At 43.0% G+C, this 13,584-nt stretch overlaps 1 protein-coding gene across 4 annotated transcripts in view; it reads left to right on the top strand.

The window, feature by feature from the left end:
- APOO (apolipoprotein O) overlaps nt 1-13,584 on the top strand; it is a 142,292-nt gene that overhangs the window by 71,561 nt on the left and 57,147 nt on the right. Inside the window, exon 9 of one of the 4 annotated variants that reach the window (XM_074391450.1) lies at nt 3,073-12,206. The exons of 1 other annotated variant lie outside the window; for it this stretch is intronic. The gene's annotated coding sequence lies outside the window, so the exon portion shown is untranslated. Of the gene's footprint in view, nt 1-2,970; nt 12,207-13,584 lie in introns of those variants that run through there. 2 more of the 4 variants (XM_074391449.1, XM_003924090.4) reach the window with 2 other exon arrangements.

Below are 13,584 nucleotides of genomic sequence, written 5' to 3'. Positions count from 1 at the left end.
ACCGTGTTGACCAGGATGGTCTCGATCTCTCGACCTTGTGATCCACCCGCCTTGGCCTCCCAAAGTGCTGGGATTACAGGTTTGAGCCACCGCACCCGGCAGCACTAATTATTTAACGTCATCTAATATCCAGTCAATGTGCATATTTCCCTGGTTGTTTCATTAATAACCTTTTACAGTTGGTTCCTTTGAACCAGGATCCAAACAAGATATGCCCGTTGTGTTTGATAGGTCTCTTAAGTCTCTTTGAACTGTAATAGTTTCCACTCCCTCATTGTTCCTTGCTATTTATTTGTTGAAAAACATGGTGGATTTTTCCTTTAGAATTTCCTATGTTCTACAGGGATTGAGCTGGGAGGAAGAATAAAAGAATTTCTCATGTTCTGGCTGTGGCCGAATGTATCCATTTAGTATTATTCTGTTTATCTCTTGGTTCCTTTCTTCCCTGTATTTCCCATAAACTTATAGTTGGATTTGAAGGCTTAATCAGACTTAGATTCAATGATTTTTTTGCTGAGAATGCCATAGACAGTACTATGTTTAGCTATGTTGAATGAATGAATGAACTTGTTTTATGTAATATGTTGTGTAAATATTTCCCTGTTGGTACTTAATAGATCTACGTATTCCTTCTCTAGTTGCTTAATGATTTCCTAGTATGGGCTACCATCCTTATCAACATAAATTGTTTCCAGATTTTAGTTTTTAACAATGCAGTAAATCTATCAAATTCCTTGGGAAGACAAAAACAGAATAATAAACTGAGATAGGAAAAATAAGCTAGTAGTTTACATGTTTAAGAATGTTTGGGCCAGGCGCCGTGGCTCACACCTGTAATCCCAGCACTTTGGAAGGCCGAGGTGGGTGGATCACGAGGTCAGGAGATTGAGACCATCCTGTCCAACATAGTGAAACCCTGTCTCTACTAAAATACAAAAAATTTGCCATGTGTAGTAGCACGCGCCTGCAGTCCCAGCTACTTGGGAGGCTGAGGCAGGCGAATTGCTTGAATCCGAGAGGTGGAGGTTGCAATGAGCCAAGATCGTGCCACCACACCCCAGCCTGGTGACAGAGAAAGACTCCATTGCAAAAAAAAAAAAAGAATTTTTGGTTGTGTATTAAAAGATCAAGTGAATAGTCACTGGCCTCTAAGATATTTAGAAATCTCTAATTGCTAAGTACATTCATTACAAATTATGAAGAAAAAAAAAACCAGGTGCGGTGGGTCATGCCTGTAATCCCACCACTTTGAGACGCTGAGGTGGGCGGATCACTTGAGGTCAGGAGTTTGAGACCAGCCTGGCCAACAGGGTGAAATGCTATTTGTATAAAAAATATAAAAAATTAGCCGGGCGTGGTGGTGCATGCCTATATTCCCAGCTACTGAGGAGGCTGAGGCAGGATAATTGCTTGAACCCAGAGGTGGAGGTTGCATTGAGCTGAGATCACGCCACTGCATTCCAGCCTGGGCAACAGAGTGAGACTCCATCTCAAAAAACAAAAAACAAAAAAATAACAGGGCTTAGCACAGTGGCTCATGCCTGTAATCCCATGACTTTGGGAGGCTGAGGCAGGTGGATCATGAGATCAAGAGATTGAGACCGTCCTGACCAACATGGTGAAACCCCGTCTCCACTAAAAATACAAAAATTAGCCAGGTATAGTGGTACGAGACTGTAGTCCCAGCTACTCGGGAGGCTGAGGCAGGGGAATTGCTTGAACCCAGGAGGTGAAGATTGCAGTGAGCCGAGATCATGCCACTGCACTCCAGCCTGGCACAGAGCAAGACTCCGTCTTAAAACAACAACAACAACAAATAATGAAGAAAGCAATCTGGAAAAGACTCATTTGTCTTTGGCATATCTTTGAATATATGTGTATTTTATTCCAGAAAAGTATGATCAGGGTGATGTGAGGAAAATTATACATCAAGCTGAGGGTGATGTAATCATGCTGTCCAGCAGATAGATGGAAATGTAGTTGTTTAATCTTCAGATGTGATGTGTACTGTCCCATTTAGGCATTTATTTTTTTATTAATCCATCCATCTGGTTAATCACACTCAGATACATAGCTAGTTGAGAATCCAAATGTAGTATATGTAGTATTGATGGAGCACAAAATTTCTTTCTTTCTTTCTTTTTTTTTTTTTTTTTTGAGATGGAATTTTGCTCTGTCACCAGGCTGGAGTGCAGTGGCATGATCTTGGCTTACTGCAACCTCTGCCTCCTGGGTTCAAGTGATTGTCCTGCCTCAGCCTCCCAAGTAGCTGGTACTACAGGCACCCGCTACCACACCAGGCTAATTTTTTGTATTTAGTAGAGACGGAGTTTCACTATGTTGGCCAAGCTGGTCTCAAACTCCTGACCACAGGTGATCCACCTGCCTCAGCCTCCAAAAATGCTGGGATTATAGGCATGAGCCACCGCGCCCGGGCTTCTTTCTGATTCTTATTTTAACTCTCTGTGAAATTGGAATAATTAGAGTTTTCTCTGGTTCATGCTTCTTATGGTCATAGAATAGTGATATAAATATTTTCTATGGCTTCTGTATTTATTTATTTATTATGAGACGTAGTTTTGCTCTCGTTGCCTAGGCTGAAATGCAGTAGTGTGATCTTGGCTCACTGAAAACCTCTGCCTCCTGGGTTCAAGCGATTCTCCTGCCCCAGCCTCTTGAGTAGCTGGGATTACAGGCACCCGCCACCATGCCCAGCGAATTTTTTTGTCTTTTTAGTAGAAACGGGGTTTCACCATGTTGGCCAGTCTGGTCTCGGCCTTCTGACCTCTGGTGATACACCCGCCCTGGCCTCCCAAAGTGCTGGGATTACAGGCGTGACCCACTGCATCTGGGCTGGTTTCTCTACTTAAATCTGAAGGATTTCCATAATGCAAAATTTTGTAGTCATTTTATTTTTTCTGGCACAGTTTACTTATGTTTTTCTTTTCTTTCTTTTTTTTTTTTTTTTAGTTATAGGTAAACATTGGAAACTCCATAGAATAAATCAGTATTTCTACAGAAAAATGGCAGAGAAGTCAGTATTGAATGTATTAAATTGGCTTTCTTCTTCAGGAAAAACTAGACCAGACTTCTGTTATCTTGGGTGATACCATCCTACAAGCAAACTAATCTGAAACCCTTTCACCTAGAGATAATGTACAAGCCTTAGAACTCCTCATTCTCATGTTGCTATTTATGTACATAATTAAAACCCAAGTTAAAAAAAAGTTGTCCGATATCATTGAGTGACTGAAGTGTAAGTCAGTCTAAGTGTATCTGGTGCCTGTGTGTATGGTATGTATGGTGTGTGTGTATGCATGGTTTGTGTGTGTGGTGCATGGTTGTGTAGTAGTATGCATGATGTATGTGTGTTAAAAACAGCAGGTAACTCTTCTTAGGGAACTATAAGCTTGCAGACTGCAGAGTCTGGGCCCCACAGCACAGAGTAGAGAAGAGTAGCTCTGGAGTTGGAGAGATGCTTCAGTAACCAGCGCAAGGAACAAACCTTGTAAGTAATACAGTTTGCCTTAAAATGATTAGAAGACATATAAAACAGTAACAGTGACCCCTTGTTGTGGCTGTCACCTCCTAGTCTGTACAGAACTTGCAATTCTCGAATGCCAGTGGGAGATTCAGAATGAAGAAGTCTGTGTCCTCTGCCAGTGGATGAATGGGGTTGTGGTGTGTTTTGGGTTCTCTGTATGTATGGCTTGTATTTTCCTCCTCTGTGGTCCCTGAATGCACAGCTCTTGAACTCTGGATTCCCACTGCAGGAGCCTCTCTTGGCTTAGCCAGCCAGGAAGGATGACAGGGGAACTAAATGTGAAAGAGAATTTAGAATTTCCAGATTTCAATTAGATTTGGGAACTCATCTTCCTTGTATATTTGTATCATCAATTTAATTCCTAATTGTTGACAATTAGGAAAATAACAGGGCCTGGCACGGTGGCAAGAACTGATAGCAGTCGGTTAGATAGCAATACACGGATGGACATACACATATTCATGTCATATATATTTAAGAGAGCCAAAATGGCAGGAACAGTGCCAGCATTGTTACTGGATTAATGAGCTGAAGCAAATTTGTCCCTAGAATGATCTTTGTAGTCACCCAGACGTCTTTTATTTCCTTTTATGCCAAAGTACTTTTGTGTTACTGTGTCAGTCACCCAAATATATGAAAGCCATGCTTTATCTCATTATAAAAATGCTATTATTTCAGACTTTGTTCATTTGGCTTGGCCTCCGACGTCATCTCTGGAAAGTAGCAACTCCGTGAGTTTCTTCCTTGTGATTACCTGATCTAGCAAAGATTAAGAAGAAATGGCCTACACGTCTGCATGCTCAGGTCATTAATCAATAGATATTTGAGTGCCTCCTATCTGTAAGATATTACCGCCCATTTTCAGTTCTTTACTCAGTATTGAAACATTGCTTTAAAACATTTTAGGCCAGGCGCAGTAGCTCACACCTATAATCCTAGCACTTTGGGAGGCCAAGGCAGGTGAATCACTTAAGGCTAGGGGTTTGAGACCAGCCTGGCCAACATGGTGAAACCCTGTCTCTACTAAAAATGCAAAAATTAGCCAGGCATGGTTGTGCATGCCTGTAGTTCCAGCTATTCTGGTGGCTGCGGCACAAAAATTTCTTGAACCCAGGAGGCAGAGTTTGCAGTGAGCCAAGATCGATCCACTGCACTCCAGCCTAGGCGACAGGGTGAGACTTTGTCTCAATAAAAAGAGAAAGAAGGCTGGAGGCAGTGACTCGTGGCTGTAACTTTGGGAGGTCAAGGCAGACGGATCATTTGAAGTCAGGAGTTCAAGACCAGCCTGGCCAACATAGTGAAACCCCATCTCTACTAAAAATACAAAAATTTACTGGGCATGATAGCAGGTACCTGTAATCACAGCTACTCAGGAGGCTGAGGCAAGAGAATAGCTTGAACCCAGGAGGAGGAGGTTGCAGTGAGCCAAGATCGCACCATTGCATTCTAGCCCGGGCGACAGAGCAAGACTCTGTTTCAAAAAAGAAAGAAAAAAAAGAAAATTCAAAATATAGGCAAAATTCCTGTGCTCACATATACAGATGGAAAAATGTGACTTGCTCAAGGTTAAATAGCAAATCAATAACAAGTAAAATTAGGCCATGTAGTGAATATTGTTGATTTTTGTTAGTCTAAAGATATACTTGAGAATCCTTGCATTCAGAAAACAATAATAGATAGGGGTTATATTTTCCTCATCTTATCTCTTTCTGGTTTTGGTTGATTTTTTTTTTTTTTTTGCCCAGGCTGGTGTGCAGTGGCATGCACGGTCACAGCTGCTGCAGCCTCAACTTCCCAAGCTCAAGCAATTCTCCTGTCTCAGTCTGTCAAGTAGCTGAGACTACAGGCGTGCACCACCTCACCCAGCTAATTTTTTATTTTTTGTAGAGACAAGGTTTTGGTATGTTGCCCAGGCTGGTCTCAAACTCCCCAGTTCAAGTGATCCACCCACTTTGGCCTCCCAAAGTGCTGGGATTACAGACGTGAGCCACCGCACCTGTCTACCTTGTCTTTTTCTTTTTTTGAGACAGAGTTTCACTCTGTAGCCCAGGCTGGAGTACAGGGGCGTGATCTGAGCTCACTGCAACCTCTGCCTCCCGGGTTCAAGCAGTTCTCCTGCCTCGGCCTCCCAAGTAGCTAGGATTACAGGTACCTGATGCCACGCCTGGCTAACTTGTATTTTTTAGTAGAGATGGAGTTTAATCATGTTGGCCAGACTGGTGTTGAATTCCTGCCTCAGTCTCCCAAAGTATTGGGATTACAGGTGTGAGCCACTGCATCCAGCCTCCACCTAGTCTTATCTTAATGAATGTACTTTGCACTCATCATTTTGGAAAGTCTTTTTTTTTTTCTTTGAGACAAAGTCTCACTCTCTTGCCCAGGCTGGAGTGCAGTGGCTTGATCACAGCTCACTGCAGCCTTGACCTCCCTGGGTTCACGTGATCGTCCCACCTTAGCTTCCTGCATAGCTGGGACCACAGGCACATGCTAGCATGCCCCACTAGTTTTTGTATTTTTTGTAGAGATAAGATTTGCCATGTTGCCCAGGCTGGTCTTGAACTCCTGAGCTCAGGTGATCCCACCTGCCTCGTCCTCCCAAAGTGCTGGGATTACAGGCGTGAGTCACCTCACCCCGGCCCAAGTTTTCACTTTTTAATTCAATGTACCAACCCAGTCTAATGCAGAAACCACTGTCAGGAGACTGGTAGTACATTTGTGGGACTAAACTCTCATTATGGCTTAATTTTCATTTAAAGTAAGTATTTGAAATCATGGTTTCATTCAGCAGTGGCTGAAACTTGCTTCAGGTTTTGGTTTTCATCCGATAAACCTCCTGTCTGATATTTTGTTTCTCTTCTGATATGTTCAACTTTCAAGTCAGTACAGGTTGAGTGTCCCTTATCCAAAATGCTTAGGACCAGAAATATTTTGGGTTTTGGAATTTTTTTAGAATTTGGAATATTTGCATATACGTATTGAGGTATCTTGGGGATGGGACCCAAGTCTAAAAACATGAAATTCATTTGTATCATTTGTACCTTATACATATAGATGGAAGGTAGTCTTATAAAATATTCTTGATGCTTTTGTGCATTAAAGTTTTGAGTATATGTATTTTTGTTTTTGATACAGTCTCACTCTGTCACCCAGGCTGGAGTGCAGTAACACGCCCTCATCTCACTGCAACCTCTGCCTCCTGGGTTCAAGCAATTCTCGGTGTCTCAGCCTCTTGAGTAGCTTGGATTAAAGGCGTGTTGTGCCACGACACCCAGCTAATTTTTTGTATTTTAGTAGAGATGAAGTTTCAGCATATTCACCAGGCTGGTCTTGAACTCCTGGCTTAAAGTGATCCCCGCCTTGGCCACCAAAAGTGCTGGGATTACAGGCGTGAGCCACTGTGCCTGGCGAGTTTTGACTATATTTTGACTGTAACCTGTCACATGAGGTAAGATACAGAATTTTCCACTTGTGGCATCATGTCTGTGTTCAAACAATTTTGAATTTCAGAGTATTTTGATTTCAGATTTTAATATTAGGGTTGCTCAACCTGTAATTAACCAGCACATAATACTAAGGGTATATAGCTAGGTCAAACTCCACATTGACCAAAGTTCAGGCTTATCTATGTTTGTGAAATGATAGCCAAGGAAATGTCTGGGTGGAAGAAAAGTTTGTTGTTATAAGCAACTGTGTTTAACATTTCATTCACTTAGCACTGTAGAATAAGTCATCTGTATTTCATGTGTAGGGGCCTTTATTTTAACTCACTTGAGTTTTGCTCTTGTTGCCCAGGCTGGAGTGCAATGGCATGATTTCAGCTCACCGCAACCTCCACCTCCCAGGTTCAAGCCATTCTCCTGCCTCAGCCTCCCATGTAGCTGGGATTACAGGCACTTGCCACCATGCCTGGCTACTTTTTGTATTTTTTTAATAGAAACAGGGTTTCACCATGTTGATCAGGCTAGTCTCAAACTCCTGACCTCATGATCCGCCTGCCTCAGCCTCCCAAAGTGCTGATATTACAGGCGTGAGCCACTGCGCCTGGCTGGAAGTAACTGTTTTTCCTGCCCACCCACAACCTGTGAAATAAGTCTTAGGACTCAGTATCCCTATAGTCAGACTGTAAATTCTCTCCTCTCAGGTACACCTGGTGAGACTCGCCCTTCAATGCTGACTTGTTGATCGGTGTAGAGAACAGATAGAAGAACAAGGGAAAGGTAAAGAAGGAGAAAAATACAGGATTCAAAGACTGCTCTCCACACTGAAAAGTCATAGTCCTTCAAATGCTTAGATGACATAGTACTGAGATTTTGTTAGGAGGAACCCCAAATTTGTGTATGGACAGAGGATGATTTTAAATACTTTGTTTACTACAGAAAACACATCAGCTTTTTAATATCAGCTGTTTAACTTATCTCCCATATCCCTTCTAAATTATGAGAGAATGGCCTCCAGGTAATGGTGTCTGTGAATTCATACATTACTCATTTCTGAAACCCCAGGAAGAAAGGGATTTTAATGTAGCATTAGCACATAAGCAACGGATGGTGGAGGAGTTTGAGACCAGCCTGGGCAACATAGCGGGAGTACTCTATCACTAACAGAAAGAAAGAAAAAAAGGATGGAGAGAGGGAGACAATGGGACTTGTTTTTCGCAACAGACTCAGTGGAATTGTTTGAAACTCTGTACCCATATAACATTGACACAACTAAAGATAATGAAAATATTTAGAAGTAAATCCTACAAAAGGCAAGGAGGTTACTATTAAGTATTTGGCCAGGTGTAGTGGCTCATGCCTGTAATCCTAGTACTTTGGGAGGCCTAGGCAGGCGGATCACTTGCAGTCAGGAGTTCAACATGGTGAAAGCCCATCTCTATTTAAAAATACAAAAATTAGCCTTGTGTGTTGATGGGTGCCTGTAATACCAGCTACTCAGGAGGCTGAGGCAGGAGAATTGCTTGAATCCCAGAGGTGGAAGTTGTGGTGAGCCAAGATCACGCCACTGCATTCTAGCCTTGGGCCACAGAGTGAGACTCCATCTCAAAAAAAAAAAAAAAAAAAAAAAAAGTTGTATATAATTTGTAAATTTTGACTCTGCGTGTCCACTGGGGCCCTTCCTATGGTGAAGGCATATGATAGATTTCTCCCCATTTAAAGAAAATTTAGAAGGTTATGAGTGTCTTTGTGTCTATGGCACTTTGTCCAAGCTCTGTTTCAGCCAGATGCAGTGGCTCATGCCTGTAATCCTAGCACTTTCGGGAGGCCAAGATGGGAAGATCGCCTGAGCCTAGCAGTTTGAGACCAGCCTGGGCAACATAATGAGACCCCCATCTCTATAAAAAACTAAAAATTAGCCGGGAATGGCGACATGTACCTGTAGTACCAGCTACTCAGGAGGATCACTTGAGCCCATGAATGGAGTCTGTAGTGAGCCAGGATTATCCCACTGTACTGCAGCCTGGGCGACAGTGAGACCCTGTCACCAAGGGGGGGAAAAAGCCAGGTGTGGTGGCTCATGCCTGTAATCCCAGCACTTTGGGAGGCTGAGATGAGTGGATCACTTGAGCCCAGGAGTTCAAGACGGTTCATGGGCAACATGATGAAACCCCATCTCTACAACAAATACAGTGCATGCCTGAAATTCCAGCTACTCGGGAGGCAGAAGCAGGAGAATCTCTTGAACCCGGGAGGCGGAGTTTGCAGTGAGCCGAGACTGTGCCATTGCACTCCAGCCTGGGCAACAAGAGCAAAACTCCGTCTCAAACAAAACAAAAACAAAAATACAAAAATTATATTTTTGTTGTGCTGGTGTGTTCCTGTAGTCCCAGCTACTCAGAAAGCTGAAGTGGGAGGATCACTTGAGCCCCGGAGGTCAAGGCTGTAGTGAGCCATGACTGTGCTGCTGTACTCCAGCCTGGCTAACAGTGAGACCCTATCTCAGAAAAAAGAAAAAAAAGTTCTGATACATTTTCTGAATCTTTTGTTAGGAATACAACCCCCAGTTACAACATTGCTCCAGAGGGAAGCTGTGGCCTGTTGGCAGGCATGTTTCCCTGGATTGGAAGTTGTGTCATTTTGTGAAGAAAAGCAGAGACATCAAGTATATTGTGTCCATTAGTATATTGTTCCCCTTGCAGTTGCTCTTGAGAACTGGAAGCACCGTGCTTCTGGGAGCCTTTCCTGCCTCATACACTTGTCTCCTGTTTGTACCTCCTCTCCTTTCCTTGCTTCCTCTCTATCTTATCAAACAAAGATGGTATTTTTTTTCCATTGCTCACTTTGTGTTACTGGCTCTTTGTGGTCCTGCTGACCTAAAGATGCTTAACTTACTACTAATAGTCTTCTTTGTGTGATCACTGTCCCCTTGGGACATGTTCTGTTCTCATTATTCATTTATGTGCAGGATGTGAGATGTAGGAGAAGCTGGTATCCTTTCAAACCCTTTTTAATTTATTTGTATTCCTGTTGAATTCACCATCACTAGTACCTTTCTGAAGAACTGACTTCCCAGATGTGAAAACCTTTTCTCTCTGAACTCCTAGATCACATTCTAGATTTCTTATGGCTTCATGCATGTTCTACCCTTGTTTGTTCATACCTGACCTCCTCTAGTAGGGTGTAATCTTCCTGAGGCCAGGACAAGTGTCCTTCTTCTTAGTGTTCCCACTGTACTGACCTAATGCAGTGATATATACGTTGTGAATGTGTGAATTCTTGAAAGTTCAAAATTGCATTGATTCTGTTTCAGTCAAAACCTCTGTAGGATTTATATAGGTATTTGATTTGTTTGTCCTCAACCTCAGAGTACGTGTCCCTGTTTGTGACTTCCAAATCTAAAAACAGAGGAATTCTTTAAAGGCCTTAAATCTCTAATGACTTCTCCCACTTAGATTTATTAAGCACCCACTGAATGCCTGGTCTAGATATTTTGTTATGGTGGGCAGATACCTTTTACAATTCAGATTCAAAGACAAAGCAAGTACATGAAACAATCCGAGTAGTTACAGGCAGCATTATCACAATGTACAAATTAAATATCCGTGGTAGATACTGATTTTGTATTTTGGTCTTGTGCAAAGAAGCACCCAAGGATGTTTGTCTAAGACATGAATATGGCCAGGAGAGGTGGCTCACACCTGTAATCTCAACACTTTGGGAGGCCAAGACAGGAGGATCAATTTAGCCTAGGAGTTTGAGACCAGCCTGGGCAACATAGTAAGACCCCCAATTCTACAAAAAAAAAAAAAAAAAAAAAATTCTAAGTTGCCCAGGCACAGTGGCTCATGCCTGTAATCCCAGCACTTTAGGAGGGTGAGGCAGGCAGATCACTTGAGGTCAGGAGTTTGAGACCAGCGTGGCCAACATGGTGAAACCCTGTCTCTACTAAAAATACAAAAAAGTAGCCAGGTATGGTGGCACACACCCATAATCCCAGCTACTCAGACGGCTAAGGCAGGAAATCACTTGAACTTGGGTGGCAGAGGATGCAGTGAGCCAAGGTGGTGCCACTGAACTCCAGCCTGGACGACTGAGTGAGACCCTGTCTTAAAAATTAACCAGGTGTGGTAGGGCACACCTGTAGTCTCAGCTACTTGGAAGTCTGAGATGGGAGGATCACTTCAGCCTGGGAAGTTGAGGCTTTAGTGAGCCAAGATCGTGCCACTGCACTCCAGCCTGGGTGACAGAGCAAGACCTTGTCTCAAAAAAAAGTAAAACGTGAATGTACCTAGGCAGTAGTTTTAAATTTTTGTGCACACTAACTCTTGGATAAGGAAGGAAAGTAACCAGAGGAAACAAGCTTGGTAAAACAGGGGATACAGGCTTCGGATGGATGATTTGACTGAGTTAGGACTTAGCTTAGCTCGTGCTCTCTTTGTGTGATCACTGTTTTCCGCTTGGAACACCTTCTGTCCCTAGCAAGTCTAGCAAGCGTTAGCCCAGGTTTGGGCTTTTGAGCAACCCTTGATGTATCCTTCTAGCTCATTTATTAAAGCTGTTGCATATGGAAAATAGTTAATAATGGAAAATAGTTAATATCTTGCTACTTTCACATATGAATGGGAATTTTTTTTTAAGACGGAGTCTTGCTCTGTTGCCTAGGATGGAGTGCAGTGGCACCATCTCAGCTCACTGCAACCTCCACTTCCCAGGTTCAAGCGTTTCTCCTGCCTTAGCCTCATGAGTAGCTGGGATTACAGGCGTGCACCATCACCCAGCTAATTTTTTGTATTATTAGTAGAGACAGGGTTTTACTAGGTTGGCCAGGCTGGTCTCAAACTCCAAACCTCAGTTGATCCACCCGCCTCAGCCTCTCAAAGTGCTGGGATTACAGGTGTGAGCCACCACACTCAGCCATGAATAGGAATTTGAATGTCAGGCTAAGAGTAGTGCCAGCTGAGATCTTGCATATCCTGCTTTAACTAATAGATATGATAATATAGGATTAATAATATAATTTTCATAAGAAGGTATGCCACTGTCCTTTAAATATCTCCTTGGCAGCTTAAACATGCCATTAGACAATATTTACTATAGTAATATACTTTATTTTTTTTTAATTCATAGATAGGAATAAACTTCAACTTACTGAAATGATTACAAATTCAGAATATTAATAAACACCAAGTTTGAGTATTTCCTTAAATAAACATAAAATTTAAGCTTGTGGGCCGGGCGCAGTGGCTCAAGCCTGTAATCCCAGCACTTTGGGAGGCTGAGGCGGGTGGATCACAAGGTCAAGAGATCGAGACCATCCTGGTCAACATGGTGAAACCCTGTCTCTACTAAAAATACAAAAAATTAGCTGGGCATGGTGGGGTGTGCCTTTAATCCCAGCTACTCGGGAGGCTGAGGCAGGAGAATTGCCTGAACCCAGGAGATGGAGGTTGCGGTGAGCCGAGATCGTGCCATTGCACTCCAGCCTGGGTAACAAAAGTGAAACTCCGTCTCAAAAACAAACAAACAAACAAAAAATCAAGCTCGCATGAATTACGTGACCTCTACACAGAAGAGAGTTACCATAGCAAGCCTGAGCCTGCTGGCTTCAAAAAGGCCTGCTTGCAGGGTTGGCCCTTCAGAAACTGGGCTTTCCGAAAGTTTTCTATGCTTATTAAGTCTAGGGCACCAAGTCCTGTTGTATCAGATCACAGAGATTGTGCAAACGATGTGAGTTATGACAAACACCTGGCTTCCCTCTGTTCAGTCTGGAATTTTGGTCGTTGCTACACGGAAGATGCCTACATGACCAGCCTCCAGTAAAACCCTTTGGTGCCGGCCGGGCAAGGTGGCTCATGCCTGTAGTCTCAGCACTTTGGGAGGCTGAGGTGGGTGGATCACTTGAAGCCAGGAGTCAGATACCAGCCTGACCAACATGGTGAAACCCTGTCTCTACTAAAAACACCAAAATTAGCTGGGCCTGGTGGCACACGCCTGTAGTACCAGCTACTCAGGAGGCCGAGGCAGAATTGCTTTAGCCCAGGAGTTTGAGGCTGCAGTAAGCCGTGGTCATGCCACTGCACTCTAGCCTGGGCGACAGAGCAAGATTCTGTCTCAAAACAAAACAAAACAAAACAAAGCCTTTGGCGGTGAATCTCTAATAGGCTTCCCTGGGCAGAAGCATTGCATACGTATGGCTTCAGTTTTGCTGCTGGAGAAAAAATCGCACTCAACATGTGCCCTTCCAGGTTGGGAGGGAGAAAGCATGGGAAGCCTGTGTGTGGATTTCTCCAGACTCTGCTGTGTCTTCTTCTCTTGCTGGTCCTGTCATGAATCCTTTGTTAGGATAAACCTAAGGCATGAGAACATGTATGGAGTCATTTTAAGCAAATCTTGAGGACCCACCCCCCAAAACAGCATGTTAAGATGGTATTTGTTTTATGTTACACCATCTTGCCCTCAGCTTTAGAAGAAAAAACATAAATAAAAGGACTATTATATTTACATTAAATATTTCCAGGTCACAAGACATTAAAAAAAACTGTTTTTATTCATCTTCTTCAGGCAAAGAGAAAGTAGTTTTGAAAGCCACAGAAAACTCTA

This window comes from Saimiri boliviensis, chromosome X (assembly GCF_048565385.1).
Source record: "Saimiri boliviensis isolate mSaiBol1 chromosome X, mSaiBol1.pri, whole genome shotgun sequence".
NCBI classification, from domain to species: domain Eukaryota; kingdom Metazoa; phylum Chordata; class Mammalia; order Primates; family Cebidae; genus Saimiri; species Saimiri boliviensis.
The sequence above is the reverse complement of the archived record's forward strand: the minus strand, read 5'-3'. Positions and strand labels throughout refer to the sequence as shown.